The following is a 17,210-nucleotide window of genomic DNA, read 5'->3' on the forward strand; positions in this document are numbered from 1 at the left end:
TTTTTTTCATATGAAAAATTATTATTTTTTATTAAAACTTGCCTAGAAAAAATTAGTTGTAATCGAAAACAAATCCTTCGATAACTCACGAGGTCATCCTATTTAGAAAAACTTTGAAAATTTACAATCAGATCGCTTCACTGGTGTCTGAGAAACTACCGTCTTTGAAAAAGATCAAAGTCCTAACCGGCCGATCTATCCTGTCGAACCACTCTCCCTAACTTTCTACCTCTTACACTTTTATCGCGATTGCCTTGAAACTTTGGCAAAACATGCTAGGCATCGCTAAATAAAAAAAGGTGTTTTTGAAATTTCAAAATTCACGTAACCCCTTAACTCGCAATCATCGTGTGAAAATTTCAAGTCAATAAAGGCAATCCTTTCGGAGAAGTTTTCCTCAACGACTCAGCATTTCGAGAAGTTTAAAGTTTTAGTAAATGACTACATTAAATTACAATTTTACGGAACGCATCTATACGAATGGGTCCAAACTAGATCATCGAGTGGGAGGTGTTGTCTTCTCAGGAAAATTTGATACCAACATCACCTTTCGTCTACCAGACCACTGCAGTCTTACAAGCAAAAAAGGCAGGCATGCCAGCAGAGTCGGAACACAACATTGACCGTTTCCACGACAGTCAGGTCTACTGGTACGGACCCAGATTTTTATCCGGCCAAGGGCTGACAACTCGGCAGAATTCTGCCGCTACAACAACTAACTATTGAAGAAACTGCCAGGAGGTAGAAGAAGAGGAGATAATAAAACATCGAACGAATGCAAAGCTGGGTATGGAAAAAGAATCCGAACTATCGGACAAGGGTTTCTTGACGATGTTTCTTGACGACGTTGCGTTGGTTGCACAAATAAAACTTTTTATACTAATGAACCTCTCCAGAAGCGCTGGGACGTTCAGAGAGATTTTAGTTCACGCGGCTTCTTAATAGATCTTCTAATGGTCCAGGTGCGTCGTCAGGTTCAATCAGTTTGTTGTCGGCGGGCTTCAGACTTTCACACACTAGGCTCGATAAGACCTTATATGCGATATTAAGGAGGTTTATCCCACTGTAATTGAACCGTTTTGTGGACTGAGCAGAGCACACTTAGGTTCCGATCGTCTGACGTGATTTCATCCGACCATATCTTGCAATAAAGCTGATGCATGCAACTTGTCAGTTCTTCGCCGCCGCCGTATTTGAATGGTTCAGCCGGTAATCTGATGCTGTCTAGTATACCAGCCGTTTGTTCTATTTGCCACTCTCAAAGTTTCCTCGAACCAAATGCAATAACCAACTGGAGAACGGTTAAGACAGTATATTTGATTTAACAACAGGAAATCAACTGTCAACCTTAATTATATTTACTTCGAAACAACGAATGTGATTATTAAGCACCATATATTAATAATAATTGTGCAAATTATGCACATAACAATGGCAGTGCTGTAGAATGCAAAACCGACAAGACGCGAATGCAGAGCAAAAGAAGTGTGAAAGAAACAGCCATTTGTGGCGAGCAAACATAAACGCAGAATTCGCTTGTAATGGCATTATCATAATATTTTTGCGCGCGAATTCTGCGGTGACGTCGCCGAGCGCTAACAAAGCCGTTAAGCTCGAAGGCAGTCGCTGAAGCGCGCATGCGCAACAAGCCGCGTAATCAGCTTTTGACTCACTTTCAGCTGCGGCCGCAAGTTTATTTTCCAGTTTTTGTGCAAACCAACACACACACACACATACATGCGCGCTTACTTTCTAAGGTAAAAGGGACAAAGCAAAAATGGCAGAAAATCGTAACAAACCCACAATGCAGCGTATGTTGGAAAAAGACATAACAACAAAAGCGTACGCCGTTCAAACGTTAACTACTCGAGTGGCAGTGAGTGTCCCGCTTTACTTTCGCATTTCATTTTCACTCTCATTACACAGCTGTTGTTGTTGTGGCAGCTAGCAGCTAGTGTGGTATGCATGTGCGTGTGAGTGTGTGTGCATGTGGCAGCGCTAGGTGCTCAGACGCAGTTACGCCAACGGCAACGATGCGTGGCCACATTTCTTTCATTTTTCATTTTTTGCTTTTCTTTTTCATTTTTTGTTTTTGCTTGCAGCATTTATCTTGTCTTGTGTCGCCTGAGACAAATAACAGATAATGATGTTATAATGAATGTGCACGTACATACATATGTGTGTATGTGCCTTGCTCGTACATATAAAATTAGAAATAATAATGAAATCCGCCTCAACCGCAACTGTAGCAGCAGCAGCAGCAACAGTCACGCTACGCTGCACGAGCCGGGAAACATGAGTTGTGTGCTGTGAGCCCCTTCTGCTTCCGCCACTGCTGGCTGCCCGCAGCTCTGCCAGCAACGACAGTTGACAATGTGTAACTTGAGAAAAGAAAACACAAAGGCACACACAGTGCAAATAACAACAAATAAAAAATTAGTTGAGATCTGAAGATTTTACATTATTTCTGCCACGCCATGCCGCTCTATTAACCGAGTGAAGTCAGTCGACTTTTTCATATGCAAATGTGTAATAATTTAGCGAGATCACAACTAATCACAGCTGTTGGCGGGAACTCGTTACCGTGGCGCATATAAAATAACGTGACTCAAAACAGATTTGCTTCCAAACACAATTTTCGCTGCGCCAAAGTGAAAAAGGCTGCAACACTTCACACTTAATTATTTCACACGCTTTGGCGCGCACACACACACACACACACAGTCATAAATGGCTTTGGTGGCAAAGTGAAAAATGAAAGTTGTTATGCGCAACAGAGTTAACGCTAATGGCGACACTGCAGCTTCCACAGACGTACGTCGGCCATGGCGTATGAGTGCTCTGCAAGATGCGTGGGATGCATGTACGTGTGCAGGTGGCGCATAAGTACACTTTTGCATAAGTATGTGCCTTCGCATACAGCTGCTGCTGCACGCCATACTTGTAACGGTACTACTGCATGCAACAACAAAAACAACAGCTCAGAAGTGGAGTAGCAGAAACGTCGCGCTGGCGATATTTTACGCGTAGAAAATATCATAAAATCTTCAATGGCAATAAAAGCGCAAATATGCGGGTATACATGTATGCGTGTAGCTGTAAAGAGGGGCTAAAACAATTTGCACCATTTCGCCCGAGTCAATAAAACGACAGTCGGTCGGCAATTTCGCCGTTTGCTGTATTGAAGAATTTGAATGCCGTTTCCAATGCTCCAGCTCCGCGTATACCCACAACAAACACAACAACAAATGCAACGAAATGCAAGCACACACACATACGTAGAGGTCATGTGCAAAAGCACACATAAAAATAACTGCAAATGCATGAAAATTTCAGAAAAAGCCAATATTAGCAGAAAACATGTTAAGTAAAGCAAAAATGGGACGCTTTATAGCGGCTTATAAATATGTTTGCTTATGTCATGTCACAGCCAAAGTCATAAAAGCAACGCACAAGTAACATTTTTATATTCTCTCAGAAATAAATGTGGACTTTTAAGAGAGCAAAACATTGGACTTGAGCAGTTCTTGCAGACAGCGCATTAAATTATGGTCTTAAGTGCAAATATTTGCATATATTTTACGGTAGATTCTTAAACCACGTCTGCAGGTGATTAAGAAACATAAAAATGACAGTGTGTCAAATAAAATATCAAACCATAATTATGGGCTTGCACGGACTGACTTCCTGAACACAGTAAGATGCATACATACATATGTACATATGTGCATATATACGCTTAATTTTACTATAGGAAAACTGGCGATATTCCAAAGTGTAAATATCCGATGTAAATGTATTACAATTTTTTCCCCAGAATATCACAACTATTTAATCAACTTTTTTAATTTTTTTAATACATAAAATATGAAATTTGTCCACTGAATTGAAAAAACCAATTTTGGTTTTATTTGACACGAAATTTTCACTGAAATTTTCATTTTTTTTGTAAAAATGTTTGCCGAAAATCCAAATTTCAATTTAAAAAAAAATTTAAATATTTTTTTTTCAAAAATTTCAGAATTTCTTTGTTAACAATAAAAATTCTAATAAAATTCTTCATTTTTATATGAGCAAAAAATGTAAATGCAAAAAACCCACTTTGGTTTACTTTTATATTTTCGTTTACGACCATTTGACGCGAAATTTTCACTGAAATTTTCATTTTTTTTATAAAAATTTTTGTCAAAAATCCAAATTTCAGTTTTTAAAAAATATAAAATATTATTTTTTCCGAAAATTTCAGAATTTCTTTGTTAACAATAAAAATTCTAATAAAATACTTCATTTTTTATATGAGCCAAAATTTTTGGAAAAACGCTGTTTTTTACCCGAGTATACCCAAATAAAAATAAAAAATATAACCTGCTTTAAGGATGAAAGAAATAGTTAGTTCGTGAATTTTAAATCGAGGGGCATTTTGTTTGATAAAAATATCATGTACATTCACAGAATTTAATAAATTTTTATAATCGAATCGAAATTATTATCAAAAATATTAATCTTTCTATCATTACTTAACAAATATGTATGTGTATATAAAAAGGTCGAGTGAAATGTTCAAGCCATTTTGGAAAAATTTTCCTCTCTCTCTCTGAACTGTTCGGTTAACCGCTCGCTAACTGCTGACGAATCGAAAACAATTTGTAAGCCATTAATTTCAAAAGCACTTAAAAAATATGTGTAAGTACATACATACATATCTAGAAAGCAAATTTCTAAGAACTAGAAATAATCAAAATTATTTGAAATCGCTTGCTTTTTGTTATTATATATAATAACTAAACTAAAAATATTGAAAACTAACATTTAAATTTTTTTCACAAATTTCGCAAACATTTCTAAGAAGCGATTGTTTACTTGCACTCTGCATTTACCAACATATTTAAATAAATACTGATATACGAATTTTAAATTCAAAACATGAATCTTACACTGCAGTGAATAATTCCGTGTCGGGCGCTAATTTCAAACGACAGTCAAACTATAAAAACTGATTGTGAGATCCCTTCACACACAAGCAGTTAGACTGGCAGTAGACGGAGCTCATTAGCTAAATACTTGAACAGGTAGATATGGGATTACTCAAGACGAAAATACATATGTATGTATGTATATATGTATGCATATATACATATATATATACATATACATTCATGGGTGGTCGTTTAGAAATTTCGATACCCACATACTGCCAAATTATGAGCGTTGAAAATGATGACACATTTCGGGCTTTTGAGTTGTATGAATATAGGAGCATATGTATGTACATACATATATATTAGAGTGGGTAAAAAAGTATAAATTTTTTTTCTTGGTACTCAGAAAAATAGGTGCTTAGAAACCTCATCGAAAGACTTTCCCAGCATTATAATTATTTTTTCTTATTATGAAATGAAAAACATTGTATCTCGCTTTCAACTGCTTACAAAAATGTCTCGTTTCATAGAGTCTGACGGATATTCTCTACAAAATTACTCTTCAAAAAGGTCTCTCAAAAATTTAAGATTGATTATTTTAAGATAATTTTTTTATGAATTGTATAACTGAGTGAAAAAATCATTTTAAATTGCAAAACTAATAGTTTGTAGGAAGTTTACTACTCTACAAATTGGTCTCTTGTTAAATTGATTTTTAATTTTCTTTTAATTTTTTTTTAGTTTTTTTAATTTTCTTTTATTTTTTAATTTCCTTTAAACTTTTTTAATTTCCTTTAAATTTTTTTTTAATTTTCTTTAAATTTTTTTTTTAATTTTCTTTTAAATCTTTTTTGAATTTTTTTTTAAATTTTTTTACATTTTTTAATTTTTTTAATTTTTTTAACTTTTTTTTAACTTTTTTTTTTTTTTTTTTTTTTTATTTTTTTTATTTTTTTAATTTTTTTAAATTTTTTTTAATTTAAAAAATTTTTTCTTTAATTTTATTTTAATTTTTTTAAATTTTTTTTAATTTTTTCTTTAATTTAATTTTATTTTTTTTACTTTTTTTTAATGACGTTTGACGATGGATATCTTATCTGCTGAAGTCAATCGGGAAATACCTGAAGAGACTTTCTAAGCGATTTCTAAGAACATATTTTCAAAATTGTAAACATTTTCGATTTTTTGACCCATCCTATTGCATATCGTATATGCACATGCAAAAATATTTACTTACATGAAATAAATATATATTTAAATTAGATAAAACTGTCAGCTGCTGAGATGAGAACATGTATACCTAGTGTGTACTTAAATACACGTTTATTGGTTTTGCTTTCATTTGCCGGATGTAGGTATGTATGTATAGTATACGAAGTCCAGCCACTCAAACTCACTTCTACAAATCTTTAATGACAGGAACCGTTTCTTTGTACTGCAAATTAACTTAAATTACACACATACATACATACATATGTATATGTACATACAATGTCAACCTGTCTATGAAACAGCAAAAACAAACACACGCAAATTTGTATATATGTATGCAGATACATATGTATGTATTAACATTTGTATCGCTCTGACTCAACCGTTTTCGGGGATTTGGGAATTCGAACTTAAATATTATTAGCTATTTTCGCACGTTCGCTCGAGGGAGCAGCGCTTTCGTCTCGCTTAATATTTATATTTGCTAATGTGATTTGCTTCTAAGTCATAAATTGCAGTGATATTGACAGCGAATTAGTTACTTTATATTCCGACTTCATAGACCGACAAGAAACGATCATAAAACAGTGTAAATAAATGCAGCCGGAGGGAGACACAACCTACACACACATACACACACTTACGCAAATGCCAGCGCGGAAATAGCAACTGGCATGCGCGGCGGTTTGTGCTGGTCTAGCAACCACAACAACAATAGCAAATGACATAAATTTTAGCAACAGCTGTTGTACGTATGTTTGCTATATTATTATTATTTTTTTTTTTATTTTATGCGAATTCCACATTTAATTGCACGCAGCGCTGGGCGTTTGCTTGTTGCTTTCAGAAAAAAAGCTGTTGAAAATTTGCGGTTGAACTGGATTGTGGTCGGGCGCTGACTGCAGGCGCACACAATATATCATATCACTTGCACTTATACAAACACAACTAAATATGTATGTATGTATGTGATGTAGGTTGAGTTGTGCGCACGCATTCGCACGCCGCTGAATTGCACTTGTTTCTCAGCCGAGAGCCACTTGACTGTGAACTCCACGCCGCTCGTTTCGGTCGTGTTATTAATCGGCTTATTATGTTTGCGGATTTTCGGAAGCCGCGTTCCACTTTAAATACGCAGCTGATTGCTTAGGACCGACCTTGTCTTTGCACAATTAAATGGCGTTTAATTGCCTTAGGAAAAAATCGCAAAATGAGGCGAATTTGAGGCGAGTTGGGGCCTCATTAAGTGCCATTCATCCAGCATGCTATTAAAAACTGGCGAAATTATAATCAATTGTCATAATTAGCGTTTGATTAAGTAATTAGGTGTGTGTGCATGTGTGCATGTTTAATTTTGGTTCATTGGGCTTTGAATTGCAGTGATTTGTCTTAATACAATTTGGTGCTTTTTAAGGATCGAAATAACCACACAATGCATTTTCACACTGAGGCAGAAATATAATATAAATGTATATAAAATACTATAAATTGTGCCAAATAAAAACTGTGAAGACGGCAAACATCAAAAGAAAATATATTTTTATTTTTTTTCAATTTGATGATTTTATAATTTCTAATTATTTTCGTTCACCTTTGTAAAAAACAATATTTTTGAAAAATTATAATACGAAAATTGTGATGTCATCTTAGCGTTAGCTCAGCAAAATAACTTTAGTGACGTCATTTTAGCGACAACTAAGTACAAGCTATCTATATAGCTGATTTTTAAAGGGCGCATCTAGTGTGAATATTCGAAAAAAATTTATATTTTTTGTTTTTTTATATTTTGATAATACATATGTATATATCTTTAAAAGTAACATACCAAAATTTCAGAAGAATATTTCTAATATTTTTTGAGTTACAGTTTTCTAAAGTGTAGCCTCTTAGTTCAATCAGTTTATCTTTAAACGCGTTTTTCTGAAAATAAGATTTTCAAATTGGCAGTAGTGCTAACTCAAAAACAGATCATATTACCGTTTTGATATTTTTTGCTTATTTTGAATATATGTATGTATTTCTCTGTACAATGACATTACAGTTCTTCGATTGTGTGGAAAATGGAAGTTCGGAGGGCCAAAAATTATATAATTTTTAACAATTTTTTATTTACTTTTATTTTATTATTACTATTTATTTTTACTTTTATTTTCTATTTTTATTATATTATTCAATTTTTTTCTTTTTTTATATTTTTTTTATTTTTTTTTTTTTTTTTTTTTTTTTTTTTTCTTTTTTATTTTTTTTTTTTTTTATTTTTTTTTATTTTTTTTTAATTTTTTTTAAATTATTTTTTATTTTTTTTTTAAATTATTATAAAATTTTGATATTTTTAAAACATTTTTTTTGTATTTTTTTATGTCGTTAAAATTATATTTAAATTATTATAAGAATCGTAGATTATTTTATAGGCAATGCCTTATAGATTTACTTTGTGTAGTAATTTGGGAAACAGCGAATGACTCGTTAAAAATTTAATTTTATTTTTATGCATTTTTTGAGTATATTCACTACACATGCAAATGTAAATATATCCTTCACATTTTAAAATATTTCAAGCAGTGGTTTTCTTTAAAAAAAATTCCAAAAATCACATTTCTTAGGCGATTACATTATCCCTTGAAAATTCCAAAAAATTTATTTATGAATTGTGCATCTTTACAAAAAAATTTAATTATTTATTTTTTTTTAATAAAAAATATTCAAAATAGACCGTTTTTTGTACGACGAAACCCATGTAACCCTTTAAAGAAGAACCAAATGTCATGAAGAGCTGCCTGAACAGCTCTCTAAGTCAACTAGTATGCATTTAAATATTTGCCTTACAAAGACTTTGTATATGTATAGCAACTCATGAAATTTCGCTAATTGCAACACTGTGTGGAGTTTCTTTGTCTACCATGTCACCTACGGTGTTTCTCTAAGATATTTTTTGCCTCGCATATAATTCCGTTTTCTAATTGCACACAACTGCCTATAAAAGGAAGCCGCACCCATTGTTAATAAATCAAAAATGCATTGAAATGCAAATGTGCGAAAATGCAACGCTGGCGGATAACGCTAACAAAGTGAGCAAACAAATTTACGTGCGAGGGCCTCTAGGAATTTGTACGGAATATTTCTATATATTAACATATTAACATACATTTGTATGCAGTTGTAGATGTACCTCCACATAAAGTTTATAAAAATAATTATGATGCTGATAATTGTTGTTTTTTAAACATATTCGTATCTGCAAACAAATCTGAGACGATTTAACGGTTTAAAGAACATAATACTTGATTCCGTACCATAGAAGTTACAACTGGCAATGAATGTTCCAGCAATTGGAAGGTTAATAAATCTGCAAATGTTATTGTTAGGAAAAGTGGAACGACTACTTTGAAATAAGTGAGATTAAACCCATTTGTAATGAAATATTAAAGCGCATTGCGTCAACACAAATTAACAGGCAATCAAGGCAAATGTGAAAATAATAACTGTAAAACGTATTATAATGAACTTAGCGGTAATATTCGCATAATTTCGCAGTTCCTCTACCATTAGGGCGGTCGGGCTAAGTACTGAGTGTGATTAAGCTTCCAAGTGCCGGCACTCAGCCAACAAGTAGGGAAGCAAGCAAATACTCATAAATCTCCACTTGTGTGACAAGTGGCTGTCAGTCAATCGGCGCAGCATCGGGTGCTGAACAATCGCTCAGGTGCGTCGTAAGTAAGTGATGCCACCTGTTTCGTAAACACCCACTAACAGCCTGATTACAAATACAAATAAACGGATGTACATACGCATGAGCGGCAAAAAAATCGAACCAATCGGCGAAATGCGATTGCAGGCACAGCCACACACAACTACAGAAATACTATACGTGTATACACTTATGACGTTATCAACTCTTGATCGCCTTATCTATGTGCTTATGACATTGACAGGTGATTTCTTTGGTTGTTTATTATTGACACAGGCGTTGTTGGTCTTGTTGTTACTCGTTCGCCTGCATTTATCGCTAAGATAAGAACACTCACCTGTAAAGAAAGAGAAAGAAAGGGAAAAAATTAGCTTGCTGTTTCATATTTAAAGTATGTTTATTGAATTTTAAAATGGTTATAGTATACGATAAATCGTATAAATGCAAAAATGCATAGGTAATAAGTGTTAGTAAATTTGGTTTGGTTTGTTTGATTAGCTTCAAATTGAGTATATTTATTGTATTCTAATTATAAAAATTAATTTTTTTTTTTTAACAAGTGTGAAGTTAAAAATATTGTGTCATTAATTAATTTATTTTTTATAGTTATTCTTTTTTATTTTTATTTTTACCTTTTTAATTTTTTTTTATTTATTTATATTTAACATTTTTTAATGTTGTTTTATTTCTTTTTAATGTCTTTCACATAGTTTTCTGTTTTATGTATTTATTATTTTTATATTATTTAATTTTTTATATTTTTTCATTTTTTTTATTATATACATATACATACATATGTATATTTTTTAATGCATATTTTTTTATTTTATTAATTTTATTTCATTAATTAATTTATTTTTTATAAATAATAATTTTTTTGTCAGGATTCTCTTTTATTCTTATTATTTTTATCTTTTATTTTTATTTTTACTTTTTTTATTTTCACTTTTTTATTTATTTATTTTGTACTAAAACTTTTTAATGTTGTTTTATTTTATTTTTAGTCTTTTTAATATTTTGTTATACATACATACATATATTTCATATTTCATTTTTCATTTATTATTATTATATTATTTAATTTTTTTCTTTCAGTTTTTTTTAATTTTTTGTAATACATATGTATGTACATACATACATACATATGTACATATTTTTATATTTTATTTCATAAATTAATTTATTTTTTATAATTTTAATATTTTTCGCCTTGATTCGGTCTTATCCTTATTCTTTTTATTTTTTACTTTGTTGAATATTTATTTTTTTTATTTATATGTAACATATTTTTAATGTTGTTTATTTTATTTCAATTCTTTTTAATTTTTTTTTAATTTTTTGATATGTATATTTTCGTTTTTAACTCTTTTATTTAACTTTTTATTACTTTTTATTTTGTAATTTTTTTTATTTTTTATTGACATTGATTTTTTTTATTAATTTCATTGTATTTTTTATTATTTTTTATTATTATTTTATATTTGTAATATTTTTATTTTTTTTTTAATAATTTTCATTTTATTTACATTCATTACTTTTATTTATATTTTACAATAGAAGAAGAAATAAAATTCACATTTTTTGTTTGGGAACAGTTGTCGGAGAACACAGTTGCCCTTTCACCCCATGTTTCAGTGTTTATTGCCACAATACCATAGTTTCTTGTTAAAAACCAAATTATTATTGGTTTTGAGCGACTTAAAGTTCCAATGAACTTCGTGTGCTTCATTTATTCACCAAAATAGATTGGGAAATTTCCATTTGCTAGACACAACAAAGGAAAAAATAAATCATACGCAGTAGAGTACAAGAAAATATTTCTATAAATAAATTTTACAAAGGAAAACTTAAGCTCTTTTGCTTAATTTATGCAGCTAATATATATTATTTGTTGTTGTGTACGTAAATTTGTTACCAAAAGCGGCTGCGTGCCTTATATAAACAAACGCCGCCCCTCCACTTATATAGACCTCATATGCGTCCCGCAGAATTATGACATAAATCCACGAAAACAAAAGTGCTCACGGTTGCTACTTTTCGTGATTGAGTGCGGTTGAGCCGCCGGGTGAGTGCGTGTGCCATTTTTTGGAGCTTTAATAAGACTTTATACACATATACATATATTTACATGCACGCTTTAACGATGAGACATTGTTTTGAACTACTTTTCTTAAATTATATATTTATGCGTGTATATGTGTGTATGTATGAATTTACTTTCCATTGTCACGGAAATACGCAGGCATTGTTCATATTTTTTACGTTTATTATTTATATTTATTTGTTTTACTTTTATTACATTTTTAATTATGCATATTTATATGCGACGACAGTCGGACTTGGCAGATTCACAGCACACTCATAGACACACACACAAAGGCAAAGCGTAGGTTGGGACCTCCACACGCCAGCACAGTGTTGCATACAAATGGCTTGCCGATGGAATAACTCCAATTGCTTTAATGCAGCGCTTTGTCGTACACAAAAAAACATACTTACAATCGTATGTATATATCCATACATACTATATATTTATGTAGCATTGTAAGAAGTAGTGAAAATAAAAATGGTGCGCCAGTGGGTAGCTTAGGCAAGACAAGTTTCTATTGCGTTCAAGTGCAGCAATTTGTTAGTACGAAAATATGAAAAATTTTTATATATACATACATACATATGTATATATAATATACGTGTGTATTTGCAGCAGAAGTGCTTCAGCGCGCGCCTTTAAACGCAACCCACTCGGCAGCAATAAAAGATAATCTTGTATAATAATAGTGATGACTTTGAGTGTTGCCTACTTATTAAGCAGTTGAGCAACAGCTGCTGCAGCAATTGTCAAATGCCAGACATTTAATACAATAAATCGGATGTGTGTCCACCTACTTACTTATATAAATAATACTATAAAGTACATTGTGAGTCAAAAAACAGACTAGTGCATTTTTTAATATAAAAAAATATTATTATTTTTATTTTATTTTATTTTTTTATTATTATTATTTTATTTTTTTTATTATAATTTTTTTTTTAATTTATTTCTTATTATATTTATGTTTGGTTATAATTTTAATATTTTTTTCCTTTTATTATTATTCTAGTATTTTTTGCAGACATTTTTTTTTATTTTTAAACATTTCTATATATCAATTTTAGTTTTTTAATAGCAATTTTTTTATTATATTATTTTTTTTTATTTTCTTTTTATTATTTTTTTTTTTTTTTAATTTTACTAATTATGTAAATATTATTTTTATATATTTTTTAAATTTCCTTCTCACTTTAGATTTTAGTATTATTCTAGTATTTTTTACATACATTTTTATTATTTTTTAAATTTTTTATGATAATTTTGTTTTATTAATTTTAATTTTTAATTAGCAATTTCTATTTATATATTTTTCAATTTATAATTTTTTTCTATATTACTAATTATTTAAATATTATTTTAATATATAGTACATATTTTTTTTAAATTTCCCTTCACGCTAGCTTTAGTATTATTTTAGTTTTTTTTTTGTATACATTTTGATTATTTTTTAAATATTTTATATTAATTGTGTTTTATAATTTTTTTTTCTAATTTAATTTTATTTTTGCTTTTATTAATTTTTATAAATTTTTTTTTTAATTTATTTTCTCATCTTACATTATATACCATATTTGTTATTATTTTGTATATACATATGTAAGTACCTGTTATATATTTTTAATATTTGTTATATTATTCTTTTTTTATTTTTTGTATCTGTTTTTAGTTATAATTATTTTTTGAAAAGTAAATTCATTTAAAATATTTTTGGTTATTTTTTTAATTATTTATTTTCTTACTTTTTTCTTTTGTTTTGATTAATTTTTATTTTTAATAAATATACAATCTTTTTTAATTTTTATAAATATATATTTTTTTTTAATTTTTTTTACATTTTTGGTATTTTATTTAAAATGAAAAACATATCTTCAAGATATATATTTATTTGTGTCATTCCATTCCAGTGACGCAACATTTTCGTCTTAGCCTTCGGCTGTGTGACACTCAAGCCATGTTCGTAGACAAACCTGTCACTTATCTTTCTTAGCGCTGCGCAAGTGAGCTTTAATTTTAAAGTTTTTGTCTTTTCAGTTATTTTTTTGTAATTTTTGTTTTTGTGTCGGCCTACGACATTCATTACTCAACTACACCCATTTCAGCACACGCAATGCGCAACGCAACTCATTTGTTTTGCCTCGACAATCGTCGGTACACTTGCTTTCAAGTCGTGGTCACCAAGTGTCTGATTCGTTGTCGCTTTACCAATGTCAATTTCAGTTTTTTGTCTTGACAATAAATTGCAGAACCCAACTATTTGCGTAGGCTCTTTAAATATATCATTATAGTTTTATGTGTACAAAATAAGTATTTGTCTAGTTTTCGTCTGTAACCGGAAAACCCACGAATTATTTCAACGCTCACTTTTTTACGCGTCAATTTCAAGTTCCTTTCTTCGACCACGCAAACTCCGAACTGCGTTCTACTTTTAAGCTAAAAATATGCATATTTATACCATTGAAAGTGAATGTCAAATTGACATTTTCAAGTTTACGACGACCACACAATTTACTTGGCTTTGCTGGGGGACTTTTCAAGCGCTTCGAAGTTGGTAAAAACTCCTAACAATGGATGTCATTGAAAGAGGGTTAGAGGATGCCACGAGATTTGTGGAAAGAAAGAAACGTCGGAGACTGTATAAAACCTAGATATAAAGGATCAGTGTGACAAAGTTGATTTGACCACATCCATCTGTCTGTCTGTATATAGGGGAACTAGCTCCTTAGGTTTTGAGTTCTGACCGATTTGAAATTTTGCAAAAATCCTTTTCTTTCAAAGTAGCTGCTTACTTGTCGGAACCGCCGTTATCTCATCACTAGAGCATAAAGCAGCCATACAAACTGATCGGTTATTATATATTCGATGCAACCAAAGTTAACATTTTTGTAATTTTTCTTCTTGCCGTAAGTCCACGCTCAACTATGGCAAACTGACTTCGTTTTTTGTTATTTATATAATGGTTTTTGTTACTGCATTTCTGCAGCGGGCACATTGGTACACGCCCAAAATGGTTGGGACAACTTTCTCTTTCTACTTATTTGGTCGAAACGTCTGCGCTTGACGCCTGACCAGCCAAGTGTGGTGACCACACTGTGTGCGCATTGTCAGCCCCCGCACTTACACTTCTTGCAAGCGGCAGTGGCAGTTTAATATAAACAACTGGCCATTACACAAAATGATTCCCTGCAAACAAATCAAGAAACTCAACAAAATAATGACAAAAATTTAAGAGAAATCAAGCAAAGGCTTTTTGACCAACTGGCCCTGTGCTGCAGCAGGCGAATGTGTGCGTGCGGGTTGCGAGTGTATGCGGAGGAAATTATAATTATACTGTAAAATAAATCACTCCAAAAATAACAAGAAAAAACGTTAACTTCGGCTGCACCGAAGCTAATATATCCTTCACAGGTGCATTTCTTTTAGTAACTATGTGTTCAGTTTGTATGGAAGCTATATGCTATAGTAATCCGATCTGAAAAATTTTTTCAGAGATTACATTGTTGCCTTAGAAAATAATCTATACCAAAAAGATACATTTTTGAAAGTTTCCATAGATTCCGATTACATTGTTGCCTATAGAAAATAATTACATTGTTGCCTTAGAAAATAATCTATACCAAATTTGGTGAAGATACATTGTCAAATGTGAAAGTTTTCCATACAAGAACTTGATTCCGATCGTTCAGTTTATATGGCAGCTATATGTTTAGTGGTCCGATATCGGCCGTTCCGACAAATGAGCAGCTCTTGAAGAGAAAATTACGTTTGAAAAATTTCAAAAGGATATCTTAAAAACTGAGGGACTAGTTCGTATATATACAGACGGACGGACTGACAGACAGACGGACATGGTTATATACTTTATAGGGTCTCCGACGCTTCTTTCTGGGTGTTACAAACATCGTGACAAACTTAATAAAACTTAAAACAACTAAATAAAAAGTAAGAAATGGCTCTCAAAATGTCCTTAAGAAGGCTAGAGACCATTCCAGAGGACTTCAAACCGCTTATAAAATGAGGAATATTTATTTTGATACGAAACTCAAGAGGCATAATTTTGAAGATTTCACAACTGTTTCTTAGTTGTTATAACACACACACAAAGGCATTATTATCAAGCAAAAATTCTTCATTTCTCAAATATGTAAATAGTGGCTTATCTCGCTGTTATACCACTATCTACTCACATACTTACATACTTATGTATATGCGAAATAAAAACAACAAATGTATCCATGCTAAGAAGGAAGTTCATACGCTTACGATTTATAGTACAAAGTCATCGCTATAAATACGCACACACATACACATGCATATGTATAAAGAAATATGTATGGATATGCCTCTGCATACTTACGCCACACGCTGCGCAAACACATGGCAGATAAAGTCACTTTCAACAGGTTCATTGTGTGTATAATAAGAAAATATTTACTTCCCGTTGAGTACGCGTATCAAACAGCAGAATAATGCCGCGACAAATAAATTAGCCAAACGCTACCGACTCCACTGCAACAAGATCATTAGATCGCCGTGCGTCCAACAATCGCTGGGCGAAGCAGGAGGACGAGTAGCGAACCTGAGCAACCCCTAAAATTAACATAACAAAGAGACACTTTTGTATTGTTGCGACTTGATGAGACTAGCGGCGCTGAGCCAAGCATGACACGGTACCCTCCCTCCACCAGCAATGAAACCACAACTAAGCAGCATTCGTTGAGGTTATGACCTCTGAGTGCTGAATTTATATTGCATTTGTGTATATTGCTATGAGCGCAGTGTGTTTTTGTGTATACAAATGAGAATTTTTAAATTGAAGTAGCTTTAAATATAGACTATATGGCAAGGTAGTCTCGCCTGCGGGCCAGGAGTCGGAAAGCCAAACGAAAAAGCTAAAGTAAATTAAATTATAAGTATGTGGTGGCAAAGGTAGCTATTGTTTGGGGTTGAAAGATGGTTGCTTGATCAATTATCAGACGTTGTGACGCAGCAAGCAGTTGAAAATGTCGATTTTCAAGGTTTCCACATATATAATATACTTTCATATACAATTTAGACAACGTTGTGATGATGATGCAGCTTCTAGAAAGCGTTATTTGATCACTAACTGACATTCGAAGTCCAAAAAACATACGATTTTGTTCGAAAAGTTGACACAAGAGGGGAAGCAGAGGAAGAGGAAGGCAAACCTCCATTCCGTTGGAAAGACCAGGTGGAGAAGAGCCTAGATGCACCAGTATGGTACATAGTTTTTATTTTTGAGATTCGCAATACACGGATCACTGGAACTAATTTGAAATAT

General features: G+C 31.7%; 1 protein-coding gene and 1 long non-coding RNA gene across 8 annotated transcripts in view; both read right to left on the reverse strand.

Moving 5' to 3' along the window:
- Positions 1 to 17,210, reverse strand: part of LOC126758923 (protein held out wings) — a 122,604-nt gene that overhangs the window by 81,912 nt on the left and 23,482 nt on the right. The gene's annotated exons all lie outside the window — the stretch shown is intronic.
- Positions 6,260 to 8,274, reverse strand: LOC126758983 (uncharacterized). The gene is made up of 2 exons (XR_007666933.1): positions 8,109 to 8,274; positions 6,260 to 7,837 (listed from the first exon to the last, which is right to left on the reverse strand). It is a non-coding gene; the product is annotated as an uncharacterized LOC126758983 (long non-coding RNA).

The sequence above is a fragment of the Bactrocera neohumeralis genome, chromosome 2, assembly GCF_024586455.1.
Source record: "Bactrocera neohumeralis isolate Rockhampton chromosome 2, APGP_CSIRO_Bneo_wtdbg2-racon-allhic-juicebox.fasta_v2, whole genome shotgun sequence".
NCBI classification, from domain to species: Eukaryota; Metazoa; Arthropoda; class Insecta; order Diptera; family Tephritidae; genus Bactrocera; species Bactrocera neohumeralis.